The sequence below is a fragment of the Heterocephalus glaber genome, unplaced genomic scaffold, assembly GCF_053883595.1.
Source record: "Heterocephalus glaber isolate CG9 unplaced genomic scaffold, H.glaber_assembly_v1.0 deba00001235, whole genome shotgun sequence".
In the NCBI taxonomy this organism is placed as follows: Eukaryota; Metazoa; Chordata; class Mammalia; order Rodentia; family Bathyergidae; genus Heterocephalus; species Heterocephalus glaber.
This window is the reverse complement of record NW_028258222.1, coordinates 120744-138859: the sequence shown is the minus strand read 5'-3', so window position 1 is coordinate 138859 and position 18116 is coordinate 120744. Positions and strand designations below refer to the sequence as shown.

Sequence of the window (18116 nt, the reverse complement as noted above, 5' to 3'; positions counted from 1 at the left end):
GAAAAACTGATGGGGATTTTTCAGTTTCACAACTTACTCCCTGAGCAAAAAGCAAATGGGTATGAGGCCAGGCATGGTGGCATGTGCATGTAGTTCCATCTACTAAGGGAGCTGAGACAGGAGGATCACTTGAGCCAGGAGTTCAAGGCCAGCCTGGGTAACATAGCCCCTGTTTTTGTGGGGAACAGTTTGGTTTGAGCTGTATGTGGGGAGATTTTCTAACATTGTTTAAGTGCCTCATTTAGCCCTTGTACATATTTACTGATGAACTGAATTTGATTTCTTATCCTGACTCTGTTACAGCTTCTTTGACCTTGATGTTAGTATTATTATTATTTTTTATTGGAGACAGGGTCTCACTAGGTTGTCCAGGCTGGCCTTGAACTCACAGTGATCCTTCTGCCTCAGCCTCCCAAGTGCTGGGATAACAACTGTGCGCCACCATGTCCGGCAAGCACATTTTTTCACTCTATTCTCTATATCTTTAGAAGACATATTTAGATAATATGAGTGTTTGGCATCAGAATGTTTTGGCAGAAATGATTTATGTCCCACAAATATTTGTTTGGAACCTTTTCTTTGCAATGTCCTGGTGTTGCCCTGTGCAAGTACTTAGCCTGTCTACGAAGTGTCCTGAGACTTAACTGAGTAGTAATATGCATAAGGTACCTAGTTCATGATCTGGTTTGTGTAGGCCCTGAATAAAGGTTCTGATTTTAAGCTGAAACTGTTGTTTATACTGATGAGTGACACAGTTAATCCAAGGATAGAGAGGTCGCTCCAGTCAGAGCCAAGCCAAGTAAGTGTCAGCTCACGGAACGCACAGCTAGGTGAGCTGTCTGAATCTGGCCTAAACTAGCTGCCAGTTGGCAAAAGTGTTATTTCCAATTGTACTGGAGGTAAGAGGAACTGGAAGACCTGTTACTGCACTTGGCATGGATTTATTATATGGTGCTTTTCTCTACTGAATATCCGTATATACAGTGTTAGAGAGAGGGTCATGAGTGCCTTGGCAGACCAGTAAGGTTTGCAGTCTAAAAAGTTTTAAATTTTTTGCTGTTCTTGTTCATTAGACATAGACATATTCAGCCAGGACTGGTAGCACACATCTGTAATCCCAGCACTCTGGAGGCTGAGGCAGCAAGATCTCTCTGAGTCAAAGCCAATCTGGGCTACATAGTGAGTTGAAGGCCGGCCTGAACTGCATAGCAAGCCCTTCTCTCGAGAAAAACAAAACAAGACACAATAAAAACAAAAAAGAAAAAAAAAAAGAAAAGAAAGAAACATGGAATGTTCTACTACACTGAATAAACAAGTAGTATAGGTAGGCCAAATTTAATCAGATGTCCATTTTAAAATGTACTTGAGGCTGGCATGGTAGTGCATGCCTGTCATCCCAGCACTCAGGAGGCTGAGGCAGGAGGATCACTGTGCATTTGAGGCCAGTCTGGACTACAAAGTGAGTTCAAAGCCACCCTGAACTACATAGCAAGACCCTGTCTTGAAAACAAAACAAAACACCCAAACCAAAACAAAACAAAAATAAATGCACTTAAATTGTTTTATATTTTATTTTATTTTTTGCAATACTGGGGATTGGACCTAGAGCCTTTGTACTGAGCTACATTCCCAGCCCCTTTTTTATTTTTCATTTGGATAAGTTGCCCAGGCTGTGCTCAGACTTTTCACCCTCCTGCCTCAGTTTCTCAGAATGCTGAGATTATAGGTGTGCACCGCAAGTATGGTGTGGGGCTTTGAATTGTTTTAGATGTTGTGTAAAACATTCCTACTGTGGTAGACTAAACATTACAAAGGAAGTGCTGAGAGTTTTATGAGAACTCCTGATAAATAGAAAAGCTTAAATATTGAGCACTATATAAAAAGGCTTGATTTTGAAAATGTGATATACTTAAATTAACAGCGAGGTTTGGAAATGGGTGCCCGAACAAGCAGCACTTGGTTCTGAAATTAACTTTCTTTGATGAGATGGCAGGGCCTCTTTTCTGTCAGTAGGGTTCTTGTAGTAGTTGAGACACCTGCTCCCATGCAGTAGAGACAGTGGCAGTGTGCACATTCCCAGGGCTGTGCAGACACTACCCCACCTAGTTCTAGAGCTTTTCCTTACCTGGAAAGAACAGTTGGTCCCCATCCACACTCTTCCTTCTCCCTCAAGGCTGTGAACGCTACCCGTGTGCTGTATGTCCTGGTGGATTTGCCTGCTCTGAACGTTCCTGTAAGTGGAATCACACAGCGTGCTGGCTTCTTCCACTTAGCGGAAAGTTTTCAGGGTTCACTTACATTGCACCATGGATCACTACTTCATTCCTTTTCTTTTCGTGGTATTAGGGATCGAATCCAGGGCCTTTGCCCTGAGCTACATCCTCAAACCCTCTTATGTTTGTTGATTTGGCTGTTTTGAGAGGAAGTCTTACTATATATGTAGTCTGTACTGCTGGCCTTGGACTCACTGTGTAGCCCCGAGTGGCCTCCAACTTGCAACCATCCTCCTGCCTCAGCCTTCCTAGCACTGGGATAACACCATTGCCTTGTCATGTAGTTTTAAATGCTATTATCCTTGGAAGAAATGAGGAAAGTGTCTATTAAAATATTGACCTGAGATTATTCATGCTCAAAACAGCCTTTCTGGTAAGTAGATGGCAGGGGAGAAAAGTCTGCTTCCTTTGCTTTTCAGAATGGAAACTACCTACAACGTAGGAATAGTGTTACATTCTTATGCCACACTCCTTCTCTCCCGCCTACTTTTGGAAGTTTTGAGTATGCTTGGAATCTATGGTGTTTACTTTCATATGAGGATAGTTATCTAAAAGTGATATCCTAGAGTTCCTATTTTTCTTTCTTTAGTGAATTTCTTATTTTGTTATATAGTTTGGTAAAGCAGAGAAATTTAAAAATTTGTAGTTTGGCAGTTGGGTGGGTTGTGTTATAATATGAATCTTGCATTTGAAAATGGACTTAGAGTAAGTTAATAAAAGTTATTATATCATTAATAATGTCTGAGATAATGCTTGGTTTTTTGTTTGTTTGTTTGGTTGGTTGGTTGGCTGTACTGGGGATTGAATTCACCAGGGCCTTCACGCTGAGCTACATCACCAGCTCTTTTTTACATTTTTGGAGACAGGGTCTCACTAAGTTGCTAAATTGCCCAGTCTGAACTTGCTGTCTTCTTGCTTCAGCCTCCCAGAGTGCTAGGATGATAGGTATGCATCATCACACCTGGCTTTGAATATTTTTATGAATAAAAAAATTGATAATGTAAATCCTGAAGAATAGATTTACTTACTTGTAGTTAAATTTTCCTGGATATAAAATAATTTTAAAGATAATACAAGGACATAATGTAACCATCTTTATGTGTGGCCTGGGCGCATAGCTCAGTGGTAGAGTGTATGCTTAATGCGTTCCGTGCCCTGACTTCAGTCTCCAGGAGGAGGGCTGAAAGACATTAATGTCCTAGGTGGTTTAGAGAGGTTTTGTCATCATAATAACTTTGTTTGTGTCTCTGCTGCTGATTCTCATCTCACTCCTCATTACCATTTCAGCTTCTCACACCCTGAGAATGTTTATACAGCCTTTGTTCATCAGGGTAAAGTGAAAGTGAGTCCTTATGAGGAAATACACTGGTTTCATTGGAGATACGGATTTTTTCTTTTTTTTTGAGACAGGGTCTATCTGTGTAGTGCAGGCTGGCTTTGAACTCACTATGTAACCCATGCTGGCCTCGAACTTGCAGTGATCCTCCTGGCTCAACCTCCTGAGTGCTGGGAATACAGGCGTGTGCCACCATGCCCAGCTTGGAGGTCAGATATTATATTATGAGTCCAATTTAAAGACTTGACATACATATGTAGGAATAGTAGGATGACGTGTGACCTACCGTGACTTCTGGGAGAGTTGTGGGTCACGTGGATGTATACACTTGATGGTTCTTGGTGCTTCTACTCTGCTTTTTTTTGGCCAAGATTAAGGAAGATATTCCTCTGTCAGAATTTGTAACATATTTCTCCATAGAAACTATGTGGTTTGAATAGTACTCTAAATCCTTACTCATTAAATGAGTATTTAAAGCTGGTAGCAGACAGTACTGTGTTATATACCACTTGTGTTTAAGAGGATACAGATATAAATTAAATTATCTCATGATTCTTAATCTCACATAAGTACAGTTTTGTTTGGTTGCTGTGGGGAGTACAAAAGTGGTTGAAGGTTACCCAACATGGCTGTGATAATCGCTTCCTTTTTCTGTGGTTATTAGGTCAATTTATGGAATAAGTTGGCCTTTGTTTATTCTCCATGATCTTGACTTTTTCATAAATTTGTTTCTTTGGAAAATGTTTCTCAAGTTTTATCATGAAGTGTAACTTGACTTGAGTGCAATTTGTGTGTAAGTTGGCGACCTCAGTGACTGAGAAGGAACATTGCCTACCTCAGCATTACTGAGTTAATGTATGTTTGGTACAAACTTTCCCCTTGTAATCGCTAACTTAGTGACTGTGACAACTAAAGAGAGTGAGATAAAACATGAGATAAAACTTGGTAGCTCTTCAGGGACACTTGCTTCTTCAGTTAGGTAGGAATTTATAAATCACTAGCTTTAATTGTTTTTTCCCTGTTTATCTTAGATATGGAATCAGACCCTTTTTTTGGATCCCCTATGCAGTTTTTAGAAAGGAGGCTTATGTGAAAGGGTTGGGATGCCTGAATATTTGAATAGACAAGGTAAGCATTCAAATTAACTCCCAAGATCATTGTGGGAATTCAGTTATGTATTATGAAAACCAATTTTAGTTATTTTACACTTTTTTTGGGGGGGGGGGTACCGGGGATTGAACTCAGGTCCTTGCACATGCCAGGCAGGTGGCGGAACCACTGAGCTAAATCCCCAGCCCAATTTTAGTTATTTAAAAAAACCCAGTGGGCTGGGACTGGTGGTGGTGCGTAGCTGTAATCCCAGGACTCAGGAGGCGGAGGCAGGAGGATCTCTGCAAGTTCAAGGCCAACCTGAACTACATAGTGAGACCATGTCTCAAAAACCAAAAACCAAAACAATGGAATATTAATGGTGTGCTTAATGTACATAATTTATTTAAACTTCTCAACAGACTCATCGAAGAGAGCTGCTGTTCCTCCCATTCTATGGACAAGGGAAAGAGGCCTAGCAGTGCAGAGTGCTGCTGATGTTCTCTGCATTTGGGAAGAGTTGGGACATGATGAGAATAACGTCAGCTTTTTTTCTCTCTTCTTTTTCCTCAAACTCATTTGTTTTTGTCATTTTTTTTATTTTGCAGGACAGTTTTGATAGACTTACTTCCCAGAGGTCAGGTTTAATTACCAAATGGGGTTTTATATCTTTGGGAAATTCTCAGGTACTTGGCTCATGAATTTTTAAAATCTTCATTTCCCCCCAGAGTTATACATTTAAATGAGCCAGGTGTTTTGTCAGGGATGGTTAAAATAGAAAGCACTGCTCAGCCCCTACCTTCATTGCCTTTTCTCACTAAACTCTTTCAACTCTTAGCTGTTGAGTATTTATCCCTAGTTTTTCAAGGAACACATTTGAATTGCTGTTACTTGAATTTTCAGTCTAGGATATAAGTTTTTGCCTGGTCATCTTTATCCTTATCAGTAACTTCACTCAAAATTTTCTGTCAGTTGTCCAATTTTCCTGTACAGTGATATCTCAGTTCATGAATTTAATTTGTTCTACGATTTTGGAAAAGATAGCCATGTTTGTGTTTGTGCGGGAAAGATGGCTGCAGTTGTGTTTGTCACCTGATGTACAGTTTGCAAACAAAAACAAGATTTTGCCAAATGCTTCTGTTTGTGAACCAAATTATTTGCATACAAAAGTGTTCATGAAGGGAGGCACCACATATTCTTTTTTTTTTTTGTACTGGAAATCGAACTCAGGGGCTTGTGCTTGCCCAGCAGGCACTGTGCCACTGAGCTACATCCCCTGGCCCATCTTTTAGATTGCTTCCTCTGTCAGTTCTGTCTTTTTTTTGTTTGTTTGTTTTTTTGAGATAGGGTCTCACCATGTAGTTCAGGCTAGCCTTCAACTCACTATGTAATTCAGGCTGGCCTTGAACTTGTGGCAATCCTCCTGCCTCAGCCTCCTGAGGGCTGGGATTACGGGTGTGTGCCACCATGCCAGGTAGTTCTGTCATCTTGACGAAGTCCTTTACACTGCAGAGTGCTTCATTCTGGAGTAGTTTCTATCGTTCTGGGTCTATCTTCACTTCTTCTGTGTTAGATTTTCTATTTTCTCTTCTATTTCTTCCTTTTTTAGAGGAGACAATATTTGATACCTTATATATCATAAAACACTTATTTCTTCTCAAGCTTGATTAATATATAATTTTTTGCTCTATATAACATTTGCACTGGGAATAATTTTCCTTTGGTTTTTTGAGACATGATTTCCTATGTCAGACTGACTTTGAACTGCCTGAATAGCACGGTCTGGCTTTGAACTTGAGATCCTCCTGCTTCAGCCTCTTGAGTGCTAGGATTACAGTCATTTTACACCAGTCAGCTTCTTTCAGAATTTTCATGGTTTTGCTTCTTGGTTTGTAGCTTACACTGGGCTGCTAAAGTTCAGAATCATTCTGATGCCTCACCTGTTGTGACATATCCTCTACACACCTGTAATAAGTGGTATCCTGACAAAAGGGCATATTCCTTGGAATGATTCAAGATAGCATGAGATTTCATCATGGTACTCAAGATGGCATATCATTTAAAACTTGTGAATTTTTTTGAAGTTTTTATTTAATATTTCTGGATAGCAATGACTACAGGTAACAAGCTGTGGAAAGCAAAACCAACGGTAAAGAGGACTACTGCATAGCATTTTGCCAAGCTCTATTTTTTTTTGCCAGGCTCTTAATTGGGTACCAGATAGTATTCCAAATAACTTCTGCAAGTTGCCTTCATTAATGTTCCTCATTGTGTTTTCCTGAATGAGTGTTCATCTATCAGTTGAATGGGCCTGTAATCCCCAGTCCCAAGGAGGAGACTCCTCCCAATCCCTGAGGAGACTCTAATTTTTGGAGAGGTAAACTTGCCCTTGACCACATTCTTAATAAATGGCACCACCAAGATCAGCATTGAGTTCTGATTCCCGAGTTGTCTTTCTTCACTGTATTGATTTTTTTTTTTTTGGTACTGAGGATCAAACTCAGGACCTTGTACTTGGGAGGCAGGCGTGGTGCTACTAAGTTAAATTCCCGGCCCTTCACTCTGTTGATTTAACTGGAGTTTTTTTTTTTTTTTTTGAAACATTTATTGGTACATTTTATTTTTATTTATTTTTTAAGAGTAGGAAAAAGATAGCTTCTGTCTAAGAGAGACAGAAGGGAGACTGGGAAGTGGGTTGCCCTGCTACATTTTAGATATACATAATGATAGCATTCATCATAGGAAATTTGTACCAGTACATGATACATCTTGCTTCTGCTTTTTTCCCCCATTCCCTCTCTCCCTTATGTACAAAAGCTTTGTTTCCATTTTTTCTTTAATTTTCTCTATTTCTTTCTTGCCCCTTCTTTCATTTCCTCCTACCCCCTCCCTTGTTCTCCTTCTCACTTGAATATTTTCTTTCCATTTCCCAATGTATATTGTGCATTTTAGTCCTTATTTCCCCTTTCAGTTTCTCACACCAGAGCAACAATGTGGTATTTAAACATATGTGTTCAATTTGTTTCACTATAAATATCTGAAGCTCATCCTTCTTTATGGCAGAGTAGTACGCCATTGTGTAAAAAGAACACTATTTCTTTACCCATTCATCAGTTGATGGGCATTTGGGCTGTTTCCAAGATTTAGCTATTACAAATTGTGCTGCTGTAAACATGAGTATGCATACATTTCTGTGGTAGGATGCTTTTAATTCTTTCAGGAAGATATCAAGAAGGAGAATAGCTGGGTCGAATGGAACCTCCAGTTTTAGTGGAAACTCCACACTGATTTCCTCAGTGGTTGCACCAGTCTACACTCCCACCAACAGTGGAGAAGGGTTCCTGTTTCCCCACAGCCCTGTCAGCATTTGTTATTGGTTGATTTCTTGATAGCAGCCATTCTTTCAGGAGTGAGATGGAATCTCAGCATTGTTTTCATTTGCATCTCTGGAATGACCAGTGATGTTGAACGTTTTTTTCTTTTCATTTTTAAAAATTAATTTTATTGGTACATTTTAGGTTTATAGTATAATGACAATCATTATTGGAAATTTGCACCTTTACATAATCTCTCTTGCTTCTTATTTTTTCCCCATTTCGCTACCTTCCCTTCAGCCCCTCCATCGCTCCGTATTTACAAAGACTGTTTCCATTTTTTCATTTTCTCATATTAATTCCATTCCCTTCTCTCCTTTCCCCTATCCCTCCTACTTCCCCTTCCCCTTTGCCCCTTTTCTTCCTATTTCACATTATCTGTTATACCTTTTAGTCCTTATTTACACTTTCAGTTTCTCCAGAGAAACTTTGGTATTTACATGTTTATCCTATTTATTTCACTTAAAAGAGTATCGCCTCAATGTGCATAAATTTAGCTATAAATGTTTCTACTTTCTCATTTTTTATGGCTGAGTAGAACTCCAATTTATAAAAAACCCCACATTTTCTTTATCCAGTCTCCAGTTAATGGGCAATTGGGCTGCTTCCAAGTTTTAGCTATTTCAAATTGTGCTGCTATGAACATGGGTGCACATATATCACTGTGGTAGGATTCTTTTAATTCTTTTGGGGAGATACCCAGCGGGGGAATAGCTGGGTCAAATGGGACTTCCAGTCCTAGTTCTTTGAGGTATCTCCATACTGATTTCCACAGTGCTTGCACCAGTCTACACTCCCACCAGCAGTGGAGCAGGATTCCCCTTTCTCCACAATCCCACCGGCATTTGTTATTGGTTGATTTCATGATAGCAGCGATTCTTTCTGGGGTGAGGTGGAATCTCAGCATTGTTTTCACCTGCAACTCTCGAATGACCAGTGATGTTGAACAATTTTTTCATATGTTTATTTGCTATTTCTACTTCTTCGTCTGAGAAATGTTTGTTCATTTCAGATGCCCATTTTTGGATTGGGTCTTTAAATGTGGGAGGTCTGATTTTTTAAAGTTCTTTATAGATTCTAGATCGTAGACCTTTGTCTGAGGAACAGCAGATGAAGTTTTTTCCCACATTGTGGGTTGTCTCTTCACACTGCTGGTGGTTTCTCTTGCTGTGCAGAAGCCTTTTAATAAGAAGAGATCCCACTTGTTGATTGTTTTTGCTAGTTCATGGGCAACTGAGGTTTTGTTCATAAAATCTTTTCCTACACTAATGTCTTCAAGAGTTCTACCTAACCTCTGTTCTAGCCAGTTCAGTGTTTCTGTTTTAATATTTAGATCTTTAATCCATTTTGATTTTAGTGCGTGGTGAGAGATATAGGTCTAGTTTTAATCTTTGGCAAGTTGAAACCCAATTTTTCCAGCACCATTTATTACAGAGGCTGTCTTTCCTCCAGTGAGGGTGTTTGGCACCTTTATCGAAGATGAGATGACTGAGTGTGTCTGGTGTTGTTTCTGCATCTTGTAATCTGTTCCACTGGTCCTCAGGTCTGTTTCTTTGCCATTACCATGCTGTTTTTATCACAGTTGCTTTATAGTATAGTTTTAAGTTGGGGATTGTGATACCCCCTGCCATGTCTCTGTTGCATAATATTGCTTTTGCTATTCTTGTTCCAAATGAAGTTTTGGATTGTTTTCTCAAGGTCTGTGAAGTATGCTGCTGGAATTTCAATTGGGATTGCATTGAATCTATATAGCAGTTTTGGAAGTTTGGCCAGTTTCATTATGTTGATTCTTCCTACACAGGAGCAAGGGATGTCATTCCATTTTCTGATATCCTCTTCAATCTCTTTTTTCAGAGTGCTATAGTTTTCAGAGAAGAGGCCTTTGATTTCTTTTATTAGGTTGATTCCTAGGTATTTCAGTTTTTTGGATGCTGTTGTGAAAGGAATTGTTAACCCTATTTCTCTCTCAGTGAGTCTGTTGTTCATGTAGAGGAAATCTATTGATTTTTGTGTGTTGACCTTGTATCCAGCTACTTTACTGAATTTAGTTGTTGAGTCTAGAAGACTTTTGGTGTTCTCGGGATCTTCTGTATAGAGTATTATGTCATCTGCAAATAATGATAATTTGACCTCTTCATTTTCTATCTTTATTCCTTTTATTTCTTTCTCTTGTCTTAATTGCTGTGGCTAATGTTTCCAAGACTATATTGAACAGGAGTGGTGATAGTGGACATCCTTGTCTTGTTCCTGATTTTAGTGTGAAGGATTTCAGTTTTTGACCATTTGGTATGATATTGGCTCTTGGTTTTTCATAGATAGCTTTTATCAAATTGAGGTAGACACCATCTATTCCAAGTTTTGGTAGGGTTTTTATCATAAATGCATGTTGGATTTTGTCAAATGCTTTTTCTGCATCTATTGAGATGATCATATGGTTTTTGTCCTTGGGTGTATTGATATAGTTATTATATTTATTGATTTGGGTATGTTGAACCACCCCTGCATCCCTGGGATGAATCCCACCTGGTCAGGGTGTATGATCTTCTTGATGATCTTCTGCATTCTATTTGCTAATATCTGATTAAGGATTTTTGCATCTATGTTCATTAGTGAGATTGGCCTATAGTTCTCTTTTTCAGTTGAGTCTTTCTCTGCTTTGGGGATCAAGGTGTTGCTAGCTTCCAGGAATGAGTTCAGGAGTGTTGCTTCCCTTTCAATTTCATTGAAGAGTTTAAACAGTAGTGGCAGTAGTTCCTCTCTAAATGTTTTGTAGAATTCGGCAGTGAAGCCAACAGGACCTGGGCTTTTCTTAGTTGGTAAGTTTTTAATTATGTTTTCAATTTCATTGATTGATATTGGGTCATTTGAAATATTTAGGTCTTCTTTGTTCAACTTTGGTAATTCATACATATCTAGGTATCTGTCCATTTCTTCTGTGTTTACTATCTTATTGGTGTATAGTTTCTTGAAGTAGGTATTGATGATCCTCTAGATTTCTGCTGGCTCCATTGTAATTTCATCCTTTTCATTCCTAATTGCATGGATTTGGGCCTTTTCTTTACTTTTTCTGATAAGATTGGCTAAGGGTTTGTCAATTTTGTTTATTCTTTTGAAGAACTAACTCTTGGCTTCATTGATTTTTTTTGTATTTTTGTCTTAGTTTCCATTGCATTGATTTCTGCTCCGATCTTCATAATTTCCTCCCTTGTGTGAGCTTTGGGTTTGTCCTGCTCTTCTTTTTCTAGAAGCTTGAGGTTCAAAATCAGTGTGTTTAATAGGGCTCGCTCTGTTTTCCTAATATTAGTATTCACTGCTATGAATTTCCCCCATAAGACTGCTCATTTTGTGTCCCATAGATTCCGATATGTTGTATTGTCACTGTCATTTAATTGTAGGAACTGTCTGATTTCATCTTTAATTTCCTCTGTGACCCATTGGTTATTCAGAAGTGTGTTGTTCAATTTCCATGTGTTTATGAAATTCTTGCAGTTGTGTTTGCTATTGATCTCCAGTTTCATCGCACTATGGTCTGATAATAGACGGGATAACTTCAATTCTTTTGCACTTACTTAACCATGTTCTATGAGCAAGTATGTGGTCTATTTTGGAGAATGATCTGTGTGCAGCTGAAAAGAATGTGTAATTCTGATTTTGTGGGGTGGAACACTCTGTAAACATCTGTTAAGTTCATTTGTTCAAGAGTTTGATTGAGTTCTAGTATTTCATTGTTTATTTTTTTTCTAGTTGATCTATTTGTGACAGTGGGGTATCGAGGTCCCCCACTACTATTGTATCAATCAGTGCTTATTTGATTTTTCATGTCTGTTACTATTTTTTTTATATAGTTGGGTGCAGTAGTGTTTGGTGCATGTATGTTTAGGATTATCGTGTCTTCCTCTTGGATTGTTTCCTTTATAAGGATGTAGTATCCTTCTTTGTCTCTCTTAATCAGTGTTGGTTTGAAATCCACTTGATCTGCAAAGAGAGTAGCTACTCCTGCTTTTGTTTTGGTTCCTGTCACATGGAGTATTGTTTTCCACCCTTTAACTTTCAGTCTATGAGTTTCTTTTTTAATTAAGTGTGTTTCTTGCATGTAGCATAATGTTGGATCTTGCTTCTTGACCCATTCTGCCAGTCTATTTCTTTTGACTGGTGAATTGAGACCATTAACATTGGTGGTTATAACTGATACGTATTGACTTATCATTGTCATGACTTTCTTTTTGTGGGATTCTCCCCATTTGCGTTTAATTTCTTGTCATGCCCAATGGATTCATTCTGCTGGGCCTCCTGGGCTTGTGATCCTCATTGTCGTTTCCTAGGATATTGTCTAAAATTTTTGGGGTTGCTGGTTTGGTATTCATGAAATTCCTAAGGTTCTCTTTATCATGAAAGAATCTTATTTCTCCATCCATTTTGAAAGATAGTTTTGCAGGGTACATCAATCTGGGTTGGAGGCTGTTTTCCTTTAGGGCTTGAAATATGTCACTCCAAGCTCTTCTTGCCTTGAGGGTTTGCATTGAGAAGTCTGCTGTGATTCTGATGGGCTTTCCTTTGTATGTGATTTGTTTCTTTTCTCTCACTGCTTGTAGAATTTTGTTCTTCTGTTGGGTTTCTGGGATCCTAACTAGTATATGCCTATGTGTAGATTTTTTTTGATCAAGGCTAGTTGGTGGCCTATATGCCTAGCTAGAACATTGTTTTTTTGTGTGTATTCATTCTTTGAGACTTTTCAGCTTTGTTGGTCTCTTTCTAGTATATCCTTGAGACTTTTTTTTTGTAGTGCTGGTTTTGCGGTCTTGAATTTCTTTGTCATGGAAATACCTTATTTCTCCATCAATTTTGAAATAAAGTTTTAAAGTTTTGCAAGATATGTAAGTCTGGGTTTAAAGTAGTTCTTTTTTTTTTTCTTGGTACTAGGGATTGAACTCAAGACCTGGAGCTTGCAAGGCTGGCATGCACCACTGAGCTAAATCCCGGGCCCAGGAAGTTGTTACCTTTTAGGACTTGAAATACTTCACTTCAAGCTCTCCTGATCTTTAAAGTTTGTGTTGAGAAGTCTGTTGTAATTGTTATGGGATAACCTGTATAAGTGATTTATTGCTTTTCTCTAACAGCTTTTAAAATTCTGTCCCTGTGTTGACTTCTGTTATTTTAACTATGTTGTGACAGGGAGAGGGTCTCTTTTGATCATGTTTATTTGGGGCTCTACATGCTTCATTTATTTGTATGTTTAATTCTTTCCTGATATTTGGAAAGTTTTCTATTATTTCTGTAAACAGTTGTGTTAAGCCCCTTGTGCTGTCTTCTGATTTTTCCCTTATTCAAATTAATCTTAGATTAGTCTTCTTTGCATCATCCAAGCTGTTGCATCCATTTTTCATGTTCTCTTGTTGTTTTGAAGTTATCTCTGAGTAATTTCTCTGAGTAATTTGTCTTTTTTGAGACAAGATCTCTCCATATATGTAGTTCAGGCTGGCTTGGAACTCATGGTGATCCTCCTGCCTTAGCATACCGGGTAACTAGGATTACAGGTATGCGCTACCATGCCCGGCAGTAATTGGTCTTCGAAAGCATCCCTGTGTTCCGTCCTGTACTTTCCATAAAATTTTTAATTGCCTGGATTTCTATTTGCAACCCTTTCGTGGACTCTAGTTCTTTGCTAAACTGACCATTCACAATATTTTATCATTTTGTTTAGCTTAGCAAGCTTTTTATTAGTGTCATCTGAAAACTCCCTGATTGTTTTGTTTCTTCCCTCTGTTGCCTGACTAGGTGTATTTTGTGTGAGCCCTCCAAGCACCTCATCCAGGTCTGTGTTTTAGTCTCCTCTGTTATCCTTTCACGTAATTTGGCTGTGTGGCTTTGCCTTCCTCTCAATACTCCATCTACTGGCTTTGGCAGAGTTGGGAGTTTTGGGAGGCATTTTGTTGCCTTGTCTTCTCATGTTTCTGTTTGTTTCTTTGTTTTGTTTTGTGCTTAAATTTATGGGATTTTATAGTGAAAGGCTATGTTGCCAGTATGGTGCTCTCTTTAGTCTGCTTTTCAGTGATGCATTCAGGGTGTGACTAAATAGAGTCCTTTGCCTCTGTCCCAAGATCCAGTCACCTCTGTTAATATAGGGATAGGGTATGCAGTGTAGTTTACTCAGCACCCAGTCCTCTGGGAACAGACTGCAGTGATGTTAGTCACAAAAGTAGTTGCTGTGGTCACCTTTCCAGAGGTGATTATTGGGCAAGCTCAGTCTTTCGCCTCAGTCTGTAACTGTAGCTGGCTTCCAGGCTTATGTGCTCCTGCATCTTCGGTACCAGAAGCCACCATTGCTGATGCTTAGGTTCCCCTAAGCTCACCTACACCACTTGCCTGCCACATACTCTGCCACTGTAAAGCACCGTTATGGTGAAGCTTGCAAAGGCTGGTAAAAAAAACCAAGATGACCCCAAGAAAATAGCACCTCTCCTAAAGGAGGTAGAAGACAGTGATGATGAGGAAATGTCAGATGATGAACAAGATGACAGCAGCAGAGAAGAGGTTGTCTTCCCTCAGGATAAACCAAGAAGGCTCCATGACTACAGCATAATATTGTCGATGAGTGAGTTAGAACAATAGAAATGTGCCACACTCTGTGCCAGATTTAAGCCCCTTTATTATAGCTGGTGGCCGAAGGGGGCTAACTCCCAGAAAGTTTCCTCGGCAATGGGAAGCAGTTTGATTTCTCCTTTTAAATCATGCTTTCAGGTGGGGAGGGCTCAGGGGAGAGCAAGCGGAATCTTACAGAAGCAGAACCATGCCAGGTTAGTGGAGGTACAAGGAAGTTTCACACTCTTAGGTGAGCTACAAAACATCATGCAACTGCAGCAAGTTTACTGCCAAGCAGGATGTGGGGGTTTTGGGTGCTTTGTTCATGTGCAAGCACTTTGTTCAAGCACAGGTCAAGATGGCATTGAGGCACAAGATGGAGTCAGGTTGGCTATCACAATAAAAAGCAGTGTTGAAGAGGAAGACGACTCTGAAGAAGCTATGGAGACCACACAGGCCAAAGGAAAGAAAGCTCCTGGGAAAGCCAAGAATATGGCTGAGGAGGAAGAGGATGTTGAAGATGATGAAGATAATGAGGATGAAAAAGAGGACAAAGGAGAGAAGGATGAGCCTGTCAAAGAAGCACTTGGAAAACAAAAGAAGGAAATGACCAAACAGAAGGCAGCTCCTGAAGCCACCAAACAGAAGGTGAAAGGCACAGAACCAACTACAGCTTACAGTCTCTTTGTTGGAAATCTGAATTCTTAACAAATGCTCCTGAATTAAAAACTGGTAGCCAGGCATGATAGCACACGCCTGTGATCCCAACACTGGGGAGGCTGAGACAGGAGGATTGCTGCAGATTCAAAGCTAGCCTGGGCTACATAGTGAGTTCAAGGCCAGCCCAAACTACATAGTGAGACCTTGTCTCAAAAAATACCCAGAAAAATAAAATAAAATAAAAAACCTGATATCAGTGAAGTTTTTGCTAAAAATGATCTCACTACTGTGGATGTCAGAATTGGTACAAATTCAAAGTTTGGCTGTGTGGACTTTGAATCTGCTGAAGACCTGGAAAAGGCTTTGGGATTCACTGGCTTAAAAGTCTTCAGCAGAGAAATTAAACTAGAGAAACCCAAAGGTAAAAATAGTAAGATAAATCAAGATAAAAGAACACTTTTGGCCAAAAATCTTCCTTCCAAAGTCACTCAGGATGAATTAAAAGTGTTTGAAGATGCCATAGATATCAGATTGGTCAGAAAGGATGGGAAGAGTAAAGGGATTGCTTATATTGAATTTAAGACAGAATTTGATGGATAGAATACCTTTGAAGAAAAGGAACAGAAATTGATGGGTAATCGGTTTCTCTACTACCCCGGGAGAAAGGTCAAAACCAAGACTACAGAGTCAAGAACAGCACTTGGATGGTGAGTCAAAAACTCTGTATTTAAACAACCTCTCTTACAGGGCAACAGAAGAAACTCTTCAGGAAGTATTTAAGAAGGCAACTTGTATCAAAGTGTCCCAGAGCCAAAATAGCATATCTAAAGGGTATGTGTTCATAGAATTTGCTTCATTTGAAGAGGCTAAAGAACCTTTAAACTTCTGAAGTAAAAGGGAAATTGAAGACAGAATGATCAAAATGAAGCTGCAAGGACCCAGGTGGTGGTAAACCAGCCATTCAGAATTCTCTTTGTCAGGGTCTGTCTGAGGAAACCACCAAAGAGACCATGAAGGAATCATTTGACAGCTCTGTTGGAGCAAGGGTAGTCACTGACTGGGAAACCAGCTCCAGTGAGTTGGTTTTGTAGACTTCAACAGTGAGATAGATGCTAAGGCCACCAAGGAGGCCATGGAAAATGGTGAAATTGACGAAACAAAGTTAGCTTGGACTGGGCAAAGCCTAAGAGTGAAGATTGCTTCAGAGGCTGTGGTGATGGCAGAGGAGGCTTTGGGGTCCAAGCCAGCGGCAGAGGCAGCCGAGTCTGATTTGGAGGCAAAGTCCAGGAAGGCGTTGGCAGAGAAAAGCGGCTTCTGAGGTGGCAGAAGAGGAGGAGGAGACCAGAAGCCACAAGAAAAGAAGATGAGGGCTGGGGATTTAGCTCAGTGGGACTGTACCTGTCTTGCAAGTGCAAAGTTCTGAGTTTGATCCCTGATACCAAAAAAAAAAAAGGAAAGAAAAAGATAAAAAGCAAATGAAGTTTGACTGGTCCCTTGTGTCCCTGTATCTATTCCTTTGGAAAGAAAGAGCTCTAGGGTTTTACTCTGTTACCTGTTGAAGACAGGGCTCTTGAGGACATTCCAAGCTGGTGTGCATCTTGTCTATTTGGAAAGTATGGAGATGACATTTCAGGAGCGATATACCTACCCTGTTGGTTTTAATTTTTTAATTTTTACTTATTTATTTTTTACACGTGTCTGATTTATTTCACTTAAGAGTATGGTCTAAAGGTACATCCATTTAGCTAGAAATGTCTTGTTTGTCTTTCTTTATGGCTGAATAGTCCTCCATTGAATAAAAAACCACATCTTTTTATCCATTCATCGGTTGTTGGGCATTTGAGCTGTTTCCAAGATTTAGCTATTGCAAACTGTGCTGCTATAAATGTGGGTGTGCATATATCACTGTGGTATGATGGTTTTAATTCTTTCAGGAAGATACCAAGTAGAGGGATAGCTGGGTCAGATGGAACCTCAACTACCCTGTTGGTTTTGACTTGAGATTCATAAACTTTTTTTTTTTGGTACTGGGGATCGAACTTGGGCTAAATCCCCGGCCTTCATAAATTTTTTAAAGAGATAATAGAGCTAACCCTGATCTCTTAAGTTTTGAATTTGTATTGTTTCATCCCATGTTCAAAACCATTTATTTCCTACAAATAGTTTTTGTGTGTGTTGGGGGTTGTAAATGAAAGCAGAATGTTCTATGATTTTTGCTTCAGTGATTTTAGGACAAAAGTGCTAAACTCTGAAACAAACAAATAAAACAAAAAAACCCAAAGGTAATCCAGGTATTATTAACAAACTAGGTATTGTCATACCATAAGAACCAATAATGTAAGCATTATTAACCTGGAGTTCTTCTCTAAGGTTCTTCTCTATACGATTGTAGTATAACAAATATTTATATACAGCAAGTATCTACCTCTACTAATGATGGAAAACAATTTAATAGTGGTAATATAGAGTTAACTATCCAAAGATTAATAAAACCTAATTGTCACACTATTAAAGATAATACGGGAGCTGGGGATTTAGCTCAGTGGTTCTGCCGCCTGCCTCGCAAGTGAAAGGTCCCGAGTTCTATCCCCAGTACCAAAAAAAAAAAAAAAAAAAAAGACAATGGGGGTTGGGAATGGGAGAATGCAAAAAAAATTGAAAAATTAAACATTTGGAGATGAGAAGTTGGAGTAAAAGTGTGATAAGGGATCCTACCATGGAATAGAAGGATATTTATAGAATTAGGTAAAGGTAACAGAAGGTAGATCATTGAGAAATTGAAGATAAAAGAAAAATTATGGAGAA

At 39.2% G+C, this 18116-nt stretch overlaps 1 protein-coding gene and 1 pseudogene across 40 annotated transcripts in view; both read left to right on the top strand.

Moving 5' to 3' along the window:
• Shld2 (shieldin complex subunit 2) overlaps nucleotides 1-18116 on the top strand; it is a 100087-nt gene that overhangs the window by 13829 nt on the left and 68142 nt on the right. For 24 of the 40 annotated variants that reach the window (XR_015451188.1, XR_015451186.1, XR_015451187.1 and 21 more), the window contains one exon: nucleotides 12993-13116. The exons of 11 other annotated variants lie outside the window; for them this stretch is intronic. The gene's annotated coding sequence lies outside the window, so the exon portion shown is untranslated. Of the gene's footprint in view, nucleotides 1-4640; nucleotides 4738-12992; nucleotides 13117-18116 lie in introns of those variants that run through there. 5 more of the 40 variants (XM_087210918.1, XM_087210912.1, XM_087210930.1 and 2 more) reach the window with 2 other exon arrangements.
• Nucleotides 15093-17934, top strand: LOC101718788 (nucleolin pseudogene; annotated as a pseudogene).